Genomic DNA, 17,047 nt, shown 5'->3' on the forward strand with positions numbered 1-17,047 from the left:
GTCCCGCCCGGACCCAGTTTGTGTGGAGTAGTATTGAACGGCCCTTGCCTAAGTCCTCCGAGACAAAGGGGATAGATCCCAAAACCTTGGGTACATCAGGCGAGTGTATATTAGAGCAAGACTATCTGTTCACTCCAATGGGCAGATTTGCAAAATATTGATCCCTCCCACAATGATGGGATTCAGATCGTGAGCCGGGTAAATCCCAGAAGAGGCCTCTCCTAGTATCTACCGGCCACGTTGTGCTCCCGTTTGGGCTGGACATGACCGGTAGATCATGCCCAGGGGATCAGCCATGATCATTTTGAATGGTAGAGCAGGCTTGAAGGGCTGAATGACCTATGGTTTTATGAAAAGATATGGCAGAAAACATGTTTTTCCATTAATTTCAAGACCTGGTTAAATCCTATGAAGCACTTTCAGGTCCTCCCCTTGTCTCTGAAAATTGCTCTCTTTCCAGGATCATTGAGGAATGCAAAGTTGACGGACCAACCTCTTTTCTCTGCTGCAAATTGTCTTCTTATATCCTTTTCCCCCTCTCTCCCAATGAGTAAAGCGATGCATGTTTGGACTTCTTTGTCATCAAGTTTGAGAACATCCAATCCGCTGCCTTTCACATCTCTTTCTTCCCCTCGCCAATGGGAGAAACTTCCTCTGAGGCTCCTTCCCTTGGCCTGAACTTTCTTTTCTCTCCAGTTTCTCTCCTTCCTTCCCTCATGTGCCCTCTCTGAGCTTATCTTATCCATGAGACCCACTTTCTGCTTTCCCAATCCTATTTCTGCTAAAGTATTGACCACCCTCCCTCCCTTCCTTGCTCTCAATGCCTCTCTCTCTCATCACCCCTTCCCTCAAAAAACCCAACCACCGATGTCTCCAGCCTTGCTCCAACTTCAAACCCCCATTTCTCTCTCAAGTCTGGGAATATGTCGTCACCTTCCAAACTCATGCCAATCTTTCCTGGAACTCGATGCCCAAATCCCATCAGTAAGGTTTAAGTCTTTACCACAGGACTGAAACATCTCTCTCTCAAGTCATAAATGACTCCCTATGGGTGAAATGTAATGTCGGTGATGAGGGTCCCATCTGGAGAGCTGGCAAGAGCCCGACATCACCTGCTTTCGAGAACGCCCGTCCGATTAAGTGCGAGGAAGGCAGCAGCAATGTCAGACCAGGCTTGAATAGCTGTATAGTCTAATCTTATTTCAATATCACTTGAGAACAGTAGTGTTGTTAATGTCATGTAGAAAATAATGGATGGGATTCTTCAATGCCCCAGCCATATGTTTCTCGGCCACGTACCGTTTGCTGGCATTGGTATTCTATCCTCCTGCTGCTTGTCAATGGGATTTCCCATTGTAACCCCCACGCCGCTGGGAACCCCGCTGGTCAGGGAGCGCTGCCAGCGGGGAGACTGAACCCTGACAACCAGAGAATTCCGGCGAACATCAGGGGCACTATTCTTTACAGTGGCTGATTTAAGTCAAATGCTATTTGTATTAAATATATTTTGGAATTTTTATTAGTGCTTTGGAGATTGAATTTTACAACTGTTATTCTGTTAAAGCTAACAAAATATATCCTTAATAAATAAAGAAAATGCTGGAAATACTCAGCAGGTTTGGTATCAGTGGAGAATGTTTCAGGCTGATGATCTATCATCGGAATGGGACAGAACCACCATTTTCTCTTTTTGGATCAGATTTTCAACATCTGCAGTAATTTACTGTAGTCCATATTTCCTTCCTTTTATATTTGCTATTTTTAAAATCCCAACTCCGTTTCACAGTTGGCAATTTACAGCAAGATGGCACATAAAGTGTACGAGTTGGAGTTGAGCATCCTAAGGTAGGAGAATTCTCTAAACCAGCATGCCCCAGCCCATAACTTTGGCTGAAGATTGATATGAACAGTTATGCTCTTTGTGCTGAATGTCTACTGATCTTCCACTGAAGTTAAGCCAGGAGAAGAAATCAATGCCATGGGGATTCAGCCCACTGGTATTTACCAGTACCAAGTCCGGAAGGAATGGATCAAGTTACATTGGGAATGACTCTCTACTTTCGTTGCAGTGAATAAGCCTTCATTTTAGTAATATTTTGAAAAGACAGGGGGGCAGGGTTCTCCGACCCCATGCTGGGTTGGAGGATCACCAGCGGGCAGCGCGAACCGCGCCACGCCGCCCCGACGCCGGCACGCGATTCTCCGCAGAGCAGAGAATTGGCGCTGGCGTGTTGACGCGGCGCCGGTCGTGGGCCACTCTACACGGCCGGCCCACTCATTCTCCGGCCTGAGTGGGTCGAGTGGCCGTAAGAAAAGAGCCGAGTCCCGCCGTCGCCGTTCTAACCTGCTTTGGGCCAGTGGGACCTCGGCGTCTAAGGGTTGGGTAGCGGCCTTTGGGGGTGGAGTGGGTCCGACCCAGGGGGGGCTTCCGATGTGGCCTGGCCCGCGATCGGGGCCCACCAATCGGCGGGCCGGCCTCTGTGGCTGGGGGCCTCCTTTCCTACGCGCCGGCCCCTGTAGTCCTGCGCCATGTTGCGTCGGGGCCGGCACGTTGAAGGAGGCCACTGCACATGCGCGCGTTGACGCCGGTGCCACTGTGCATGCACAGATCCCGTGGCGAACTGTTCACGCCGGGATCTGCAGCTGGAGCGGCATAAACTTCTCCAGCACCGTGCTCGCCCACTGTAAGGGCTAGGATTAGTCGTGGGAGCGGCCCGTTTACGCCATCGTAAAATGCGACGGCGTTTACGACAGCGTGGACATTCTGCCGCGGGATTGGAGAATCCCGCCCTCATTGGTTGATGATGGTCTTGTGTTTTAGTTGCATTGGGAGATGATCCTGGGATTTGACAGCATTGGAATGGTAATCCTGAAACTTTGTGGCATTGTGGATTAGCTGCTGGGATTTTAACAGCATAAAGTGAGGTTCTTTGGAATAACTGCTGAATAGTCCTTGAGATTTGGCAGTAATAACAACAGAAGATGCTCGAATACTCAGCAGATACAACATTATTTGTCGAGAGAGGAAGAGAAGTCATGTTTTGGGTCAGTGATTATTTGGGTATTTCTTTCCAGCAGCATAATATTATCTTCCAATTGTCCCAAAAGACTTAATTAAAGTGGAGGAGAAATATTGGCTCATTGGTGGATTCATGATTACTATAAATAGTGAGACGAGGCATAGAGCCTAACAGCAATGGATTGGGGTCCTCAAATTGGCAGCACTGCTTTGTAACTTTCTGCGCGATCTCTGCAAACATGAGATTTGGGGTTTTGGAATGGTTTTTTGAAAAATTTCTCTATCTTTTTTCATTTGACAGCCTGCCTCCTCCTCATTGCTATTTTTCACTGTCAGAAAGATTGGGCAGGATTCTCCATTTGAGAGACTATGGGCAGGATTCTCCGTTGCCTGACGCCGATATCGTAACTGCCGATCGGGCGGGGAATCGACTTTGACATCCAAATCGGGGCCAGTGCCGGTTTGACGCTGGTCAGCCATGCTCCACACCCTCTGAAATGGCATCATCATGTGCCGTTGCACCGCCTTCGGCGCGTCATCGGCAGGCCCTCGCTGCGATGCTGCACCCCCGATGGACCGAGTTCCCGACCGCACGGGACTCGTGTGGTCTCAGCCTTGCGGGAACCCGGAATGGTGGATGCGGACTGTGTCCAGTGCGACCACACTCGGCTGGGATCCGTGCCGCTGGCCGGGGAGGGCTTCTGCGAGGGCTGGGGGAATTGTTGGAAGGTGGCCAGGGGATGGCCTGTAGGGTCGCGGATGGCGGGTCGGGTCCATGCACGGCTGGCGCCATGTCGTATGGCACGACCGCTGCAGGTCGTCAGCCTTGCGCCTGTGCGGCCAGGGACCCGGCCATTCTCCGGCCATTTTCGGCCCGTGAGCGGGGAGTTTCACTCGGTGCCCCTCACCGGTCCCAGAATCAGTGAGGATTCAGCGCTGATTTGTTCCTCGTAGATCTCCCGCAACCTCTCCGTTTGAGCCGGCACATAGCTACTGAAACGGAGAATCCAGCCCTACATTTTGCCACCGGGACTGAAATGCGTGTAATTCACATTCGCGTTGGGGCGTTATTTGGTGAGCATCAATGCATGCAAATAGGCTAGCACTCTGCTGGAGTGAGTTCAGAGGAATTCCCAGCCCAACAGGCACTCTAACTGCTGAGGCTGGAGTTAGTGCTAAAGTGCTGGCAGCTGGAGCTGTTTTTAAGCACTATATAAATATTAGTTGTCTCTAAGAGCAAAGTGCAAGAGTCTAGTCAAGTCTTGTGATTTGTGCTTCCAATTCACTCAGCTGCTTCTGAAAGGAATTCAGTTTTGTGGGCGTGGTTGGTCAAATCACAGTGTGGAGCAAGGGAGAATCAATCTCCGATTGTTGTAGACTATTCGAGAAAGTGGGATCACTGAGGAAAACTAGCTGAAATTAAGGCAATGAGAACTTTTTGAATCAGGAATGGATACCAGCTTATTAAATGGATGTGTAGTGATAAATTTAATGTGCCATTTTATGATACAAGCATTATTGGGACTATATCCCCACGCCGGCGTCAAAACTATGGAGTTTCACACCAGCCACAAATTCCTAGCCCTGCAAGGGGGCCAGCAGGAACTCTGCGTAAATCGAGCAGCTTTTGCTACAGATACGGGATCCTGCACTTCCGGGTCGGAGGCACGCATTCGAACGGCGGCGGCCTCCAGTGGACACACCGTGCTCCATGGCGGAATCGGACCGCAGAGTTGGTCCCTTAAAATAGACCCTCCAATCAGCCGTGCGCCCGACCCTGTCTTCCCGCACAAACATTTCCCGGCCATTTCCTGGGGCCCCTCCGATCGGCCCGCCCCTGACCAAGGCGGCCACGGACTGAGTCTGCAGCTGCCACACTAGTTTCCCGACTGGCTGGACCACATTAGATCCACTCCGTTGGGACTGCGGCCGGTCGGGGGCAGAGCGGGCCTCCACCAGTGGCCCCAGGTAGGTCCTAGGCGGCGTGGCGTACTCTGAGTACGCTGCTTTTTGGGGCTCACAGAATCGGGGAACCACCGCCGGTCCCGATTCCGTGCGGGAAGATGGATTCTCTGCCCCCGCGATTTTGCCGTCGGGGTGCAGAGAATCCAGCCCATTATATTGAGTCTCAGCTTAATATACGTATTTTCCCTCAAGTATATGATAGTGAGTCAGAAATGATTCACCACCAGTGCAAAGCTAGCCAGCTGTGAATTGAGCTCACTGGATGTAGCTTGGCCTGGTCCGGTAATTTATAAAACAAGCACCAGTAAAAGACTCAGTGGGCAGCTTATGTGGGAAATCTGGGGCGAACTTCTCCGGAAACGGCGCGATGTCTGCCGACTGGCGCCCAAAATGGCGCAAATCAGTCGGGCATCGCGCCGCCCCAAAGGTGCGGAATGCTCCGCATCTTTGGGGGCCGAGCCCTAACCCTAAGGGCTAGGTCGGCGCCGGACGAATTTCCGCCCTGCCAGCTGGCGGAAAGGGCCTTTGGTGCCCCGCCAGCTGGCGCGGAAATGACATCTCCGGGCGGCTCATGCACAGGAGCGTTTGTGGCCGCTGACGGCATTCCCGCGTATGCGCAGTGGAGGGAGTCTCTTCCGCCTCCGCCATGGTGGAGACCGTGGCGGAGGCGGAAGGGAAAGAGTGCCCCCACGGCACAGGCCCACCCGCGGATCGGTGGGACCCGATCGCGGGCCAGGCCACCGTGGGGGCACCCCCCGGGGCCAGATCGCCCCGCGCAGCCCCCCAGGACCCCAGAGCCCGCCCGCGCCGCCTTGTCCCGCCGGTAAGGTATGTGGTTTAATCTACGCCGGCGGGGCAGGCATTTTAGCGGCAGGACTTCGGCCCATCCGGGCCGGAGAATCGCAGGGGGGGGCCCGCCAACTGGCGTGGCGCGATTCCCGCCCCCGTCAAATCTCCGGTGCCGGAGAATTTGGCAACCGGCGGGGGCGGGATTCACGCCAGCCCCTGGCGATTCTCCGACCCGGCGGGGGGGTCGGAGAAATTCGCCCCTGGTTCCAATTTACAGGGATGTGCAGGCTTAAAAGCGAGAGGGGAAATTTTGTTTTAGTCTCTAAAAGAGTTAAAAATCGACCTAAAATATTTGATCGTCTTTGCCAAGGCAGGATGCTGGACCTAGGTCAATGGTTCATATAATCCATGGCTGCTATCTCCTTTGGTTTGTGTGCTGGTTTGTGATATAGAGCGAGGCCGGCAGGCGGGTTCGATTCAAGTACCGGCTCAGGTTATTCATGAAGGCCCACTCTCTCAATCTTGCCCTTTGCCCGAGGTGTGGTGATCCTCAGGTTAAATCACCACCAGTGAGCTCTCCCCCTCAAAGGAGAAAGCAGCCGTTTGTCACCGGGGGACTATGACAGACTCATCTTTGTTTATTTTTATTTTCACCTCCAGCTCTCAAACTCTGCAGGACCTCTGCACACATCCAATTGTAGCCTCTTGCACATTCCCGATTTTCAGTAACCCACAATCAGTGTCTGTGCCATCAGTTGGCTAGGCCCCTAGCTCTAGAATTACCTCGCCAAGTGTCTCGTTCCCTCCTCTTTTAAACCTCCACCTTTGCCCAAACTTTTAGTCCTAGCTCATAATTTTAAAAAAAATATAGAGTACCCTATTATTTTCTTTTCCAATAAAGGGGCAATTTAGAATGGTCAATCCACCTAACCTGCACATCTTTGGGTTGTGGGGGTGAAACCCACGCAGACACGGGGAGAATGTGCAAACTCCACACGGACAGTGACCCAGAGCCGGGATCGAACCTGGGACCTTGGCGTCGTAGTCCCAGTGCTAATCACTGCACCACCGTGCTGCCCTCTAGTTCATAATAATGTCTTCTGTAGCTTTGTGTCTCGTTCTACCAGATAAAATTCCTTTTTTCTACTCCAAAGGCATTACATAACTAGAAGTCATGGGTTATTTTTCTGCAAATCGATGCTCCCAATATGGTACATCGTAGGTTGCCTATCAGCTGTTTTGGATGGGGTGCTCCCTGCCAGGAAGTGCCCAATCATGGAGTTGTAATGTTCCTGGATTCACAGGTGAGTCACTCCTGTAAGTGATTTGATCATTTTACTTTGATGGTGCCTTATTCTAAAAGCTCTGTAGCAATTATTTCTTTATTGTTGAAAGGAGAGACATGCTGTCAAAGTTTTTCATTTGGCTCTCATCAGGACAAATGAAAAAATGCCAAATTTCAAAAGGAACAACAATTTATACTGCAAGAGATGAGGGTGCAGTTTGGTTGGCCAGACACCTCTGATAGGTTGAGGCATTGCCATGGAGAATGATCTGACAGGACAAGCAATCAGCGCTCTTTTCTCTTGCAGTATACATTTTTATTTCCTTTGAAATTTGGTATTCGTGCAACTGTTGTATGTCCTAAGTTCTTTCATGTATGGAACCATGGGGCGTCATTCTCCGACCCCCCCCAGCGGGTTGGAGAATGGCCGTTGGCCTCTGTGAATCCCGCCCCCGCCGGTTGCCGAAGTCTCCGGTACCGGATATTCGGCGGGGGCGGGAATCGGGCCGCGCTGGTTGGCGGGCCCCCCCGCTCGATTCTCCGGCCCGGATGGGCCGAAGTCCCGCCGATAAATTGCCTGTCCCGCCGGCGTAAATTAGAGTACCTATTTACCGGCGGGACAAGGCGGCGTGGGCGGGCTCCGGGGTCCTGGGGGGGGGGCGCGGGGTGATCTGACCCCGGGGGGTGCCCCCACGGTGGCCTGGCCCGCGATCGGGGCCCACCGATCCGCGGGTGGGCCTGTGCCGTGGCGGCACTCTTTCCCTTCCGCCTCCGTAACGGTCTCCACCATGGCGGAGGCGGAAGAGACTCTCCCCACTGCGCATGCGCGGGAAACTGTCAGCGGCCGCTGACGCTCCCGCGCATGCGCCGCCCCGACATGTCATTTCCACGCCAGCTGGCGGGGCAACAACGCCGTTTCCGCCAGCTGGCGGCGCGGAAATCCCTCCGGTGTCGGCCTAGCCCCTCAATGTCGGGGCTCGGCCCCCAAAGATGCGCCGTTTTGGGCGCCAGTCGGCAGACATCGCGCCGTTTGGGGAGAATTTTGCCCCATGTGTCTGGATTGTACGCAGAACAATACTTTTCACTGTACTTTGGTACATGTGACAATAAACCCAAATCCAAAATCTGTCCTGGTGACTGCAACCAGAAAATCTTCAATGGCATGTCTCTTTTCAGCAATGCTCTAAATCTGTACTACCAGGCAACTAATTATTTGTTTCTTATTTGTCATGTTTCTTATGAGGAGAATCTCAATAGTCACAGAGAGTATGATACAGGCTATGGCATCAGAAAGCATTTAACCTCACTCAAAATATTCTCTCAACTGGAACTTAAAACAGTGATACAGTATTTACTTTTCAGGGTAGGAGTAAACAGATTCAAATATAATGATCACCCCAACACTTGCATCAATATAATTTGCTATTTAGGCTTGAATAAACTTTGCTACAAATAGCATTAACCTAGATTTCAATTTGGTGTGTTTTGCTGTTTGTTTTGCTCACTACAACATTGCAATTTCACACTTGGGTGACATTCCATGAATGAAATTCATGCCAGTCAAACACAATTTAACCGGAAACAGGGATTAAGAAAAAGAAAGAAATGATTCACCAGGTTTTCATAATTAACAAAGGGAAGAAAGGTTTGGACGCATTGTCCTCCGGGGGGGAAGGGGGTGGGATGAAGTGGGGAGGACTGTGGAGATGGGGTGTAAGGGAGTGTGGTGGGGAGGGAGGGCGGGGGGGGAATTAAACCTGCAAGATCTGTGTGTTGTGACAGATGTTGCGCAGTTAAAGTTTCCTGCTGTGAACCATACCATTGCAGTGTGTGTTTACTGGGAGGAGCAAATACCATCTTGACAACTCCACAAGGGTGACAATGTTACTTCTGAATAGGTTAGGGGAATCAATGTACATAGCCTGCACTTACAGGGGGCACATTGAAATCAAATCTGTGGAAACAGCGGGTAGCATATTATGGCAGGTGGAAGGGAGGTCCAGCACTAACCCTACCCACCCCCCCACCCCCGTCCAGCCGCATCCCTGCAGCCTTAATATGCTGCGGATGGGAAAAATAGGCCACCAGAGGGAATTTCTCACTCACTGGGGAGGATATACCACCCTCGGAAGCTGCTAGCTAATTGATTTTGCATACATGCCAATTCAAACAATAACAAAGAACAAAGAAGAACAATACAGCACAGGATGAGGCCCCTCGGCCCTCCAAGCCTGTACCAGTCATGATACCAACCTTTGCCAAAACCCTCAGCACTTCCTTGTCCCGTAGACCACTATAGCCATCCTATCCATGTGTTTGTCAAGATGCCTTTTGAACGCCGCTAATGTATCTGCTTCCACAACCTCCCCTGGCAACGCATTCCAGGCACTCACCACCCTCTGTGTAAAAAGCCTGCTTCGCACATCTCTTCTAAACTTTGCCCCACGGACCTTAAGCATATGACACCTGGTGACTAACCCCTCCACCCTGAGAAAAAGTGCCTGCCCATCCACTCTATCCATGCCCATCATAATCTTTGTAGACCTCTATCAGGTCACCCCTCAACCTCCATCTTCCTAATGAAAAGAGTCCAAGTCTATTCAGCCTCTCCACATAGCAAACACCCTCCAGACCAGGCAACATCCTGGTAAACCTCCTCTGCACCCTCTCCAAAGCCTCCACATCCTTCTGGCAGTGTGTTGTAATATTCCAAGTGCGGCCTAACCAAGGTTCTATACAATTGTAGCATGACTTGCCAGTTTATTTACTCTATATTGTAGCCACCTAAAATGGCTGATTCCCGATTAATTTGACCAAAACCCGATGTAAAATGGCTAACCGAAAAGGCTGATGGGAAAAGCAGCCAACAGGGCACAAACAGACAGCTGCAGACAGAATAGCGTATTCGGCTCTGGGGAAGTCGGCCCAGATCGATACCTGCGACCATTAGCAGCACATCAACACAGACATCTGCAGTTTAATCGCCTATCCCCGGGAACAATTGCAATATATTAGCAATTGAATGCCGATCCAGACCTCTCGGCGCCAGCAGTGGCCGAGACAAAAAGGTGAACGACCACCCCCTGATCAAGGAACCGCCCCATTATTGGAGCATATCGAACCCAGTGATTGGGAACAAGTCCAATCACTTGGGACCAGGGTCAAGGACCGCCCCTAGAGGCGGGAAGCCCCTGGGGCCTATGAAAGATAGGGGCCAAGTTCAAATCGACCCTTCTCTCCCTTCTTCTCCTGCTCGCAACCTTCGCAAGAACCATCGACCAGTAACCATAAGTTTGACTCCAGCGATCGCTACCCGATAGAGACTCCTAGCCATCGACCTGTATCAGCCTTTGAATCCCGCAGGCCAGACCCAATTCGATAAGCCATTCGTTTCCCTGACCTGGCGGGCCATTCCCAAAAGTTAAGTATTGGCCAGTAGTGGTAGGTAGTGATATAGAAAGTAGGATTATTGTGTAAGTATTTATTGCTGTACATAATAAATGACCGTTGATTTTAATCTTACTAAGCGGTGTGCTGTCTTATTAATCATAACTAGAGCTTGAACCACCTGGCGACTCGTGAGCAAAGGTGACAGAATTAGAGCTAATAAAACTAAGGCTAATAAGAGCAACAGTATATGACATGTATCTTTAAGAAGCTGCATGGTGACATAACTATGCGTAAGGCTGGAGGATAAAGGGTGACAGCCTCCATTTTAGATGTTCAGTCGGCTGTGATTCTGTATCAGTAAGGCCTCTTGTATACCTTGTGAATTAGGCATGCAGGCAAGTAATTAGCCAATGTAACTGTTAGAACCCAGGCTAGATCAAGGCTTGTGCAGAACTGTATATAGTTGTTGCTAGTAATAAACTTCACGTTTATTATGGGGGTCGGACAATCGCAGGAAATGGGAGTGAGGTCAGACATCGGGGCAGTTGCCAAGGGGTGGAGGTGTCGGAGGAAGGAATGTCAGTGAGTTCAGTCGTGGGGGGGCGGGGGACATGGAGTGGTCTGAAGTTGGAGTTGGGAGTGGACATTGTGAGATGGGGGACAAAGAGCCGTTTCTGCTGGGTCACAGGATCGGTTGGGGGGGGCTTGTTTCAAGTCAGGTGGAGGGATCGGGTCAAGGATATGAAGCAGTCCTGCGGTTGGGGGTGTGTGGGGGAGGTGGTGGAGGGTACACCATGTGGTTGAGGTTTGGGAATCCTATGGGGGGAATGTTGGGAATACTGTGGGGGCGGGGTGATGTGGTTAGTCAAGATAGGAGTGGGGGAGTCGCTTCGTTCGGTCGAGGTGGTGGGGGAGTCCCATGCAGGGATCAGTAAAAGAGTTACACAGAAAATAGCATTGGTTTGATTTCTTCTAACTTTTGCTGAGTAACTATTAGTGCATTACTGGCAGAACCATCCTGAGTTAGCGATTATAATTGTCGGATGGTTCCCAGTGCAGCATAATTGTCCAGGAGAAGTTACTGCTTCTGGACAATTGTCGGGTAAACCCTTACCTGGGAACCTATGACAGAGATTCCCTAGTGCATATTTAGAACATAGAACATAGAACATTACAGCGCAGTACAGGCCCTTCGGCCCTCGATGTTGCGCCGACCTGTGAAACCACTCTAAAGCCCATCTGAACTATTCCCTTATCGTCCATATGTCTATCCAATGACCATTTGAATGCCCTTAATATTGGCGAGTCCACTACTGTTGCAGGCAGGGCATTCCACACCCTACTACTCTGAGTAAAGAACCTACCTCTGATATCTGTCTTATAATCTATCTCCCCTCAATTTAAAGCTATGTCCCCTCGTGCTAGACATCACCATCCGAGGAAAAAGGCTCTCACTATCCACCCTATCCAATCCTCTGATCATCTTGTATGCCTCAATTAAGTCACCTCTTAACCTTCTTCTCGCTAACGAAAACAGCCTCAAGTCCCTCAGCCTTTCCTCATAAGATCTTCCCTCCATACCAGGCAACATTCTGGTAAATCTCCTCTGCACTCTTTCCAATGCTTCCACATCCTTCCTATAATGCGGCGACCAGAATTGCACGCAATACTCCAAATGCGGCCGCAGGAGCGTTTTGTACAGCTGCAACATGACCTCATGGCTCCGAAACTCAATCCCTCTACCAATAAAAGCTAACACACCGTACGCCTTTTTAACAACCCTCTCAACCTGGGTGGCAACTTTCAGGGATCTATGTACATGGACACCGAGATCTCTCTGCTCATCCACACTGCCAAGAATCTTGCCATTTGCCCAGTACTCTGTCTTCCTGTTATTCCTTCCAAAATGAATCACCTCACACTTTTCTCCATTATTTTCCATTTGCCACCTCTCAGCCCAGCGCTGCAGCTTATCTATGTCCCTCTGTAACTTGTAACATCCGTCCGCACTGTCCACAACTCCACCGACTTTAGTGTCATCTGCAAATTTACTCACCCATCCTTCTACACCCACCTCCAGGTCATTTATAAAGATGACAAACAGCAGTGGCCCCAAAAAAGATCCTTGTGGTACATCACTAGTAACTGGACTCCAGTCTGAACATTTCCCATCAACCACCACCCTTTGTCTTCTTCCAGCTAACCAATTTCTGATCCAAACTGCTAAATCACCCTGAATCTCATGCCTTCGTATTTTCTGCAGTAGCCTACCGTGGGGAACCTTATCAAACGCTTTACTGAAATCCATATACACCACATCAACTGCTTTACCCTCATCCACCTGCTTGGTCACCTTCTCTCCAAGGTTTGTGAGGCACGACCTACCCTTCACAAAACCGTGTTGACTATCTCTAATCAAATTATTCCTTTCCAGATGATTATACATCCTATCTCTTATAAACCTTTCCAAGATTTTTCCCACAACAGAAGTAAGGCTCACTGGTCTGTAGTTACCGGTGTTGTTTCTACTCCCCTTCTTGAACAAGGGGACAACATTTGCTATCCTACAGTCTTCTGGCACTATTCCTGTAGACAAAGATGACTTAAAGATCAAAGCCATAGGCTCAGTAATCTCCTCCCTAGCTTCCCAGAGAATCCTAGGATCAATCCCATCCGGCCCAGGGGACTTATCTATTTTCACACTTTCCAGAATTGCTAACACCTCCTCCTTATGAACCTCAAGCCCTTCTAGTCTAGTAGCCTGAATCTCAGTATTCTCCTCGACAACATTGTCTTTTTCCTGTGTGAATACTGATCAAAAATATTTTTTAGCACTTCTCCTATCTCCTCTGACTCCAAGCACAACTTCCCACTACTGTCCTTGACTGGCTCTACTCGTACCCTAGTCACTCGTTTATTCCTGACATATCTATAGAAAGCTTTCGGGTTATCCTTGATCCTACCTGCCAAAGACCTCTCATGTCCCCTCCTGGCTCTTCTTAGCTCTCTCTTTAGGTCCTTGCTAACTAACTTGTAACTCTCGAGCGCCCTAACTGAACCTTCATGTCTCTTCTTTACATAAGCCTCCTTCTTCCTCTTGACAAGTGTTTCGACTGCTTGAGGAAACCACGGTTCCCTTGCTCGACCAGTTCCTCCCAAAAAGTTTAAACAATGAAGGTTTAATTAGACAAACACAAGTAAAGGCTGCAATGCAGCATACAGCATATAAGTCCTCGCTGGGACTACCGATCATTCCGGTCCCAATCTTTTAAGTCCCTGGTTCACAAGCTCCAGCTGCTAGGCCTCCGCCCCTCAGTGGAAGAGCTTGTATTCCACGAGCCCCACAGGGAGATCAATCGGGTAATCTGCGTGGGTCGCAAGAGAGAGAGAGTTATTACACCCCAAATCTGACACTGGGGAGCCAGGACATTATGGTCCAAAGAAACTGCAATGGATCCTGGACCATGGTAAGTGGGGAGGGTTTGGCCAGTTTAGGGATGGTACACGGAGGGTGGGAGTGATGGGTTTTAGGGACCAGGCAGGAAGGAGGAAAGAGAAAGGTACTATCTTAGGTGGCTTCCCCCTGATGTGCAAAGGGAAACAACACCCACCCCCCAAATTTCATACCCCCTTCCTTCTGTCCCCTTAAAAAAGCTGTTTTTAAAAGATAGCCTGCCCACTCCCGCCTGACTGTATTATGGCGCAGACAATGTTTTATTGGAGTCAATTGGCTTGTTTTCAAAACTCAGTTGACCCTTGATTAGCTTTTTATATGTGGTGGGAGTACTGCCAATGTCAATGTCCACCCAGTCCTGTATTATAGTGATGGGTGGGAAGTGTCGTGTTAAGCATGCTGAGATAACACGGGCTGCAACTGGGTGCAGCTATAACTCAAGTAGACTCCAGACCTTGAAGTTAGTTCAATTTGATTTATTGAACCTGTCACACAGTTAGCATTCTTCTCTGTGAGTTCGACTCTCTGCTAACCTGAGTGTGATTTCTCTATCTGACTGAACCAGACTACCTCTTCTCCACGTGCTGTATGCGTTACGTGATATGTACACTGGACTCACTGTAGATGTCCCTAGTAGAAAGAGGCAGTGTGAGAGTACCTCGTGCCTTTTATAGTGGGAAACCACCCCCCCACGTGTCCTGCCTGCTGATTGGTTATGTCGTGTTCCCTGTGCTCATTAGCTGCCTGTCTGTATCTCATTAAGTGCATGTCTGCATATCATGACAGGAAGGTGGCTGAGTGATATATCCCTTTGGTACACATTGGTGGCACTCGGAAATTCCTACCCATTTTATGGAAAACAATTCCAAGCGAGATAGTGAAAACAGTATTGATTCATTAAGTGTAAATTCAAACCTATTTCAGAATGCACATTTTGGTGAACAGTATATGAATAATGTCTAAATGCAAGGCCCTGTGTGCAGACTTTGATCTACATGAGTGCAAACCCTTCAACATAAAATTAGGCCATTACACGCTGATGGAGGTGAAAGCCTCAAAAATCTAGGATATACACATTCAAACTGACTTCAAGTAGGATGGCTAAGTGGACAGAATGCAAAAAACTAACAAAAGGATGTTTATTCTTGGACCCGAACAGTTCCTGATTAACACTGGCTACATTCACCCTTGGTCCTGTGCGGCATCCTGGCCTCACCCACGTGGAAACCACTCCGGAAGAATGTAGAAATGTGCACCGAGATTGATGTCAGTGCCTCAGTCCTTGTCATATGACAATGCCCAACATGTCACAAAGCTTGAAATTAGTAACATTTTTTATTTGGAAAAGCTTTGATTCAATCTATCCAATTTCATAATACTGTCACCATGACCAGAGAAATCAGGGCAAGTCAGACATTCAGCTAAGTCCAACCCTGTAAGATGTGGGGTGGAAAGGTATCATTATCACCCTATCCCTTGCATTGGTTCGGGTCTTCAATGGTTCATGTCTTCAATGAAGTACTTAACTGATGAAATCTATATGCACTTCAGTGCCAGTAAACTAGTATGATGTACTGTTTTAATTCAATATTCCTTCTTTTAATACCCGACCCACCAATTCCTTGCTACCTGCTGAATTACTTTGTCTATTTTTGTTGTTACATGGTTGTCGCAAGTTTCTTTTTAACTCAATTACTTAGTCCATATATGAATTTTAGGAATGTTTTGATCCAAGTTACACTGGAATTCAGCCTTTGGGCTGTGCCTGTATTTCTTTCATTAAAGTATTATTATTAATAAGTCATTATGTGTGGTAAGTGTAGCATTCTTGAAAGGAACTGATGGATTTCAAAGCTCTCTACCATGGGAGTTTTCACTGCGGCATGTCTGTCTCTGTTAAAAGATAACTGTAGACATCAATTGCTATGATCAAACACCAATTTCATGATCACATCATGTGGCAACAAAGATGATGAACAGCAGACTTTGATCTATCTTCATCTAATAAGTCCAACATTCCTAAATCAGAGAATCCCTACAGTGCAGAAGGAGGCCATGTGGCCCATCGAATTTGCACTGACTCTCTGAAAGAGCATGCAACCCAGGTCCACTCGCCTGTCCTATCCCCATAACCCAATCTGGCACATCCCTGGGCACTTACGGACTACTTTTTTAGCATGACCAATCCACTTAACTTGCACACATTTTCATTGTGGGAGGAAACCGGAGAACCCGGACGAAACCCACGCAGACACGGGGAGAACGTGCAAACTCCACACAGTTACCCAAAGTTGGATTCCAACCTGGGTCCCTGGCGCTGTGAGGCTGCAGTGCTAACCAGTGTTCCTAGATGAGACTTTAACACGGAGAATATAAAAAAGGATGGAATAATAAAATGTAAACCCATCACTCAGTCAACTTCTAAGCAGAACATTGTGCCATTCACCTGAGCGCCAAATGTATTTCATTTGTTCAGTGCACCAAGCAGCAATTCTGGACACATTCTTCCCAATCAACCAAAATGAGGAATGTGGAGTCACAAATATGAAAACTTGGTTGCAATATCTTCTTTTAACTGGGGAAAAGGCGGTGGGGGTTTGGGACATTAGTGTAGTGCGGCATTCTCAAGTTTGTATATGTGCATCGTGCAGTGATGGAAAATTTGCTTGTTCTGAATAAAGTCTGGAGATGTGGTCAATTTTGACATGTTTCCATTGAAGTACGCCAGGTCTAGTCAGTTCCCATCTAATCAGGGTGTTATTGCTGAGACAGTCATCAGGCATTTAGGCCTCTGCTCAGACAAAAGAATGAGTACAGTGGATGTGGATGTTGTTTAATTCGGACATCTGCACATGTTCTGACAGGGTCTGAGACCATGCATTGTTGAATAAATTGCCATCATATCCCCTCCCACCAAAAGTTGTATTTGCTTTCCATTTGATTTGCTCCATCTGGGCTGAAGTTGCTCCGTTGTCCTCAGTACCATTGTGCATTATCATATGGCTTTCCTAGGCTCTTTTTTTTCTCCTTCGCACTCTTTTGTTCGCCTTTCTTTACAATGAATCCACCCACTTTGCATCCACTTCTTTTTTTGTCACTGATTCTGTTCAACTCTGCTCTGACCAGTTCTCATTTGTTCCACTCC

General features: G+C 48.8%; 1 protein-coding gene and 1 long non-coding RNA gene across 2 annotated transcripts in view; one reads left to right on the forward strand and one right to left on the reverse strand.

The window, feature by feature from the left end:
* Nucleotides 1-17,047, reverse strand: part of LOC140428295 (cadherin-22-like) — a 1,238,550-nt gene that overhangs the window by 571,063 nt on the left and 650,440 nt on the right. The window lies entirely within an intron of this gene.
* Nucleotides 4,727-15,689, forward strand: LOC140428803 (uncharacterized). Its single transcript, XR_011948886.1, has 3 exons — nt 4,727-4,987; nt 6,928-7,077; nt 15,062-15,689. It is a non-coding gene; the product is annotated as an uncharacterized lncRNA (long non-coding RNA).

The sequence above is a fragment of the Scyliorhinus torazame genome, chromosome 8 (assembly GCF_047496885.1).
Source record: "Scyliorhinus torazame isolate Kashiwa2021f chromosome 8, sScyTor2.1, whole genome shotgun sequence".
Taxonomy (NCBI): Eukaryota; Metazoa; Chordata; class Chondrichthyes; order Carcharhiniformes; family Scyliorhinidae; genus Scyliorhinus; species Scyliorhinus torazame.